We start from the raw sequence: 5,584 nt of genomic DNA, 5'->3' as shown, positions 1-5,584 counted from the left end.
TCTTTGTTTCCTGTGCTTCCTAACAATTGGAAATTAGATCTGGAGCTTTCATGAGGCTCAGGTTTCAGTTTCTGTAAAGACCACCACATGGGGGGTGGTGTGTTCTATCAGAAACGCATCATGGGACATTGTCTCTCTTTTGCTGATATTAGCAGCCATTAATGGTCATTGCCTAGAACTTTTATTTCATCAAGATGACATACTCATGATATCATTTTTTGTTTATTTGCCAATACTTCTATAAAAAGAAATTTCTCTCATTAAATATTTCATTATCTTAAAATAATAGAGTTTGTATGGGAAAGACAGGACACATGCTTGATTCTTTCTCTTTATTTACCAATTTCTAGCATCCTCCAAGCGAACTTTATCTTCTATGAAAGCCATCCTACAAGGTTCCGATCTTCATTCCTGTCCCCAGGACTTAATCATACAACGCCCCCTCACTGCCAGGGAGTCTGGGATCTTCAGCTGGGATTTAACCTGGGCAGCCGGGTGCTCACATAATTTCCCAATTACATTGGAGAAGGGGATTGTGGACCCTGGTACCTGCTTCATTTCCTGTTGGCCCATACTGTTTGAGGGTTGAAGTGGTTTCATTCATCTTATCTTGTATCCCTTGCACTTCCTGATGCAGAGGGCTCTGCTCAGTGACTGTGCAGTGAACATGCGAGTAAATGGTGCAGTCCTCACTGTTCCCACACTTTCCATGACCCAGGTTCCCAATTCGGCACAAGAACATTGAGCTCCTTCCTATATAGCACATTCATTCCAAGGTGCTGCTTCTCTTCTCTCTCTCTCTTTCTCCTATTCTCTGACCTTCTCCCTCCTCTTCCTCTTCCTGTTTCTCCTCCTCGTCCTCTTCCCCCTCCCCTCCACTTCCACCTTTTCCGGTTCCTTTTCCTTCTTTTTCTTTTTCTTTTTCTTTTTTTTGAGATGGAGTCTCACTCTGTTGCCCAGACTGGAGTGCAGTGGTACCATCTTGGCTCACTGCAACCTCCGCTTCCCAGGTATAGGCAATTCTCCCACCTCGGCCTCCCCACCAGCTGAGATTACAGGCATGCACCACCACACCTGGCTAATTTTTGTATTTTTAGTAGAGTTGGGGTTTCACCATGTTGGCCAGGCTGGTCTCGAACTCCTGACCTCAGGTGATCCGCCCACCTTGGCCTCCCAAAGTGTTGTGATTACAGGCGTGAGGCACCACGCCTGGATCCAGTTCCTTCTCTTTCTCCTTCTGCTTTTAATTCTGGGCCTTTGTTCATATTTTGCCTCCTTGACTCAATGCCACTCCCATTTTCTTAGCCTGTTCAAAATAGACCCACACTTTAGGGTTCTCACCTCCCCTGATCCATCCAAAGGATTTCCTGAGTATTCAGGCCTACCTTGACTTCTGTCTGACTCACCATCATCTTTGGTTATGGGCAGCCCGTCCTGATTACTCTTTACTTTCTTGTGTTTATGCCCTGGCTCCCCAGCAGCCATCAGTGCCTGGGGCCATGCCTCTTTTTGCAGCAGGCTGCATCTAGAATCCCTGCCACGTTCAGCACAGGGCTGTCATGACACCAGTCCCAGGGGGTTCACTGATTGACGCATAGCTGTTTTGCACAGCTTTTGAAAGCTGTGTCAACTTGATGTCAACACAACATGGAGAAGAGCAGGAATGCTGTCATCATTCTTGAACATTTTTGTTATCTACATGACTGATGTGGTGGGTTTGTTTTCATTTGTTGACTAAAGGACAATGTGGTCATAACCTACATGTAATGTTGAGCTCCAAAAGAGCTGTTCTTAAAACAGATACTTCTGGGCCCCAGAAACATGAAGATCTATAGAAATCTTTTTGAAGGTGGCCATAGTGGAGCCAAAAGAGAGTGGGGATTCAAAGTGTGGGTCAGAGACCAAAGTGACAGTGCTTTCTCCATCCTCTAAGGCCATGTTTTTCCATTTTGGATTAGGAATTATAGATCAACCTTCACTTTCATTTTTTTATACTTCTTGAGCCTTACATGCTATGCCACAAACATGCACTAGGTATTGATTTTGGCGGGGATTGACCGGGTGCGGAACATACAAAGGAAAAAACCCTGAAGAATGGAATATTTCTACAAATCTTTCTACTCCAGAAGGGAGAGTGGAAAACAGTCATCCCAGACTGATGGAAACAGAAAGTAGAAGCAAGACTAGGCTATGTGCTAGGAAATATGGATTCTAGTTTTAGCTCACCCATTGAATGGCTGTGACCTTGTTTACAACCTTCTGAGCTTTAGCTTCCTCATCTGAAAAACAAGAGATGGGTAAGACAATAATCGACTTTCATTCTGGAGACATCACTGTATTTATGCGTCTAGAATTCTGTGTGTGTGTGTGTGTGTGTGTGTGTGTGTTTTCAGATTCTTTATCTACTTTCTCACTGAATCCTCACAATAAACCCATAAGGTAGGTCTGGCAGGGGTTGTGCTAATCCCCATTACACAGCTGGGTGTATTGGGGCTGAGAAATGTTAGGTAGTTGACAAGGTTTCATTAAAAATGAAATTCCTCCTCCTAATCCACAAAAATTCCTTCTTAGCAGGAGGCTCGTGCCTGTGTTTGTATGTTGGTGTACTGACAAATGCAGGCATCTGTCTGTCACATTTCTCTGATGTGCGAATGTGAAGGATGAAATTATTAGGTGGACTCATAGATTTCCCTTTGTTTGCATTGCTGGTCTGTTTGATGATTGCCTTTGCCTGAGGGATGTTCCATGCTATAGCATAATTTACACTAACTGCATTAACTAGGCAATCATAAATAGCAATTGGATAGCAAGAGGTGGTGAGCAAGGAGAGATGGTGAAGTGAAGGGAGACAACGAAGAGCTGAACAGCCAGGCCCGATTCTGTGTACTCTACAAATATTAACTCATCTGGTTCTCACAAGAACCCCACCAAGAAGGTTGCTATCATCAAGCCCATTTCACAGATGTTGAAACCAAGGCCTAGAGGAGTTAAATAACTTGCCTGAGCTACTACGTGTCAGAGGCAGAATGTGAAGCCAGGCAATCAGATTACAGAGTTTGAACCCTAACCACCTTCCTGTCAACGTCAGATTGGGTAATCATAAGCTTTTGCGAGCTGCTCTGGTACGAAGTAAGATTTTTAGAAAAGAATGCCCACCCAAAACTAGCAAGGTTGCACAGAGAAATTGGCATACCATATTATGCCACTGCTGATAGTACTGACAATGAGTTTTAACTTTTTACAAAGCAATTTGTGGCAAGAGCCATAAAATTTTCCATATTTGTCAATTCATGAATGTCAATCCTACAAGTTTATTCTACGTTTACAGTTCAATCAAAATGAGATGCCATATGCATGAAGTTTATTGTATGATCTGTAATAATGGAACACTGGGAGCAAATTAAGTGCCCTAGAATAAGGTATGATTAAGTAATTTCATTCACTTGTTGGAATATACAAAAACATTTGAAATGATAATTACAATGGCTACGTAAAAGGACAGGAAAATGTTTCTGATAAAATGTTAAGTTTAAAAAGCAGGATGAAAAATATGTAGATTATGATGACAACTATGATATATATGCATATTGGCCAAGCCTGAAATAGAACAGGAAACTATTCGAGTAGTTAGGTGTTTGTTAAAGTCCTTTCATTTTTTTTCAGATTTCAATTAGTGGTGGCATTGTGTTTATTTATCAGATAATGAAAAAAGGAAAGAGCTGGGGGCAGAAGTGGGTTGAAAAAAATTGCCTAGGGTGAGACTTGGACTGTTGCTGGGAGACTTGCCGCTGGCTGTCTTCATGCCTGAGTTCTCTAGGGGCAGCCAGAGTTTAGGGTGGGAAAGAGAGCTCAGGCCTGAGGGATCCAGGTGCTTGTGGGAGAGAGAATGGTGCACCCTGGGTTCTGCCCTTGCCACGGGGAATATGGTAACTGTCTGGATAAAGCCAGGCTGTGGTTTTCCCTTTGCTGTCTTGTCCATTGCCTCATCTCACTTATCCCATTCCTTATTCTTCAAGTCTCAAAAGCCTTAGAAGTCACTTTCCTGGAGTCAACTTCAACTCTTCCCCCTGCCACCCACTGGGCTGGGTGCCCCTCCAAGGTGCCCTGTTTGCCCAGCTTCCCATGCTGCCCACTTCTGCATGGACCAGGCTCTATGGTGATTGCCCATTTGCATCTCTGAGGCCCTCTCTGGCCTCCAAGAGTTGGGATCTTGGGCAGATCTGGATCACCCTGGATCCCTATGCCCTTACTTAACACAGCATGGATTAAACGAATGACCCTCCTTTTAATGGGTCAGGTGAGGGCAGGTTGGGGTTGGATTAGATTCTTTCCAGCTCCACATATTGTGATTTTTACCATCTCCTATTTATCATACTCATTAAATAAAGAAGCCACTGGGTTTTGAAGACAAGTCCCGATGTAGGGAATGTCCTCTGTCATTTTGCCCGTGGGTGGGCCACTGAAGCATTGTCTGGCCTTAGTGTGTGGACTGTGAGCCGGATCGGAGGCCTAGGGTTGCCTTGGGAGTTTTCACAGAAGGTTGGCTGAGCTTGCAAGAACACCGCCTCAGTTGTCCTCCTGGCAACAAGGCTTGCGGTGAAGGCTCTTTGATTGGGTCTTGCTTGTCCCCAGCTGGACTGTCACAGGGCACATGTGACACGGTGGCCGTGCCTCCACGTGTGAATTTGCAGGAGCCGCAGAGCCTGATGTTACATATCTGCCGGCTGACTGTGGAAGTGGGTGTGTCTGTGCACATGGCTGGGTGTACCTGTCTCAGATCAGGGCAAAAGGTAGATGAGTGGCCCTGGGTTTGCTGGGCAGTGTGCCTCTGTGTAGACTGTTGGCAAAGACCTCAGTCAATGAGTTAATTTCAATTCCGCAAATAATTATTGTGAGCTTTGTGCTCTCCAAGAGCAACGACGCGGTGCGCCAGGCAGAGAACCTGGGAAGCGTGCATGTCTAACCTGTGTCTGCATCGTGTGTCCCCTCTGTGTGTCTCTGAGAATGCGTTCTTGGCACGTGTCCTGCGTTAACAAGGCGTTTGGTGTGTGCATGTCTGTGTGACAGTGCCTGGGTCCTGTTTGCGGCTGCTTGTTCGCATTCCAGCTTCCCTTGTGCCCGCAGTCAGGCTCTACACGTGCGCCAGCCTCCGAGCGCACGTCCCCGAGTGACCCGTGCGCGGTGTGCAGGGACCTCAGGGTCGTGTGCACTAAGGGCGCTCGTGCCCGTGTCTCTGCACTAACGAATGCACCTCCACATGTCTGAGTGCACGTCCCTCTCCATGTGTGCACGTTCCGTGTTCACGCCGCCCATGTCTGTGCAGGGGCGCTTCACGCGCGCGCGCTCCGGCCCGCGGGAGGCCAGGGACCCGCGCTGGGCTCCACGCGTCTCGTGGGGCTGACCCCTCCCTCGCGCCCCGCAGCGGGCCGCGGCGATTGGCCGCCCGCCCCCTTCCAGCCGTCACCGCTCCCTCCCCCCGCCACCCGCGCGCCCGCGGTCCCCGCTGTCCCCCGCGGTTCCGGCGAGGCCGCGCCGCGCTGCGCTCCGCTCCCATTGGCTGCGCGCGCCTTTGTGTGGCGGGGGG

The sequence above is a fragment of the Piliocolobus tephrosceles genome, chromosome 18 (genome assembly GCF_002776525.5).
Source record: "Piliocolobus tephrosceles isolate RC106 chromosome 18, ASM277652v3, whole genome shotgun sequence".
Taxonomy (NCBI): domain Eukaryota; kingdom Metazoa; phylum Chordata; class Mammalia; order Primates; family Cercopithecidae; genus Piliocolobus; species Piliocolobus tephrosceles.
The sequence above is the reverse complement of the archived record's forward strand: the minus strand, read 5'-3'. Positions refer to the sequence as shown.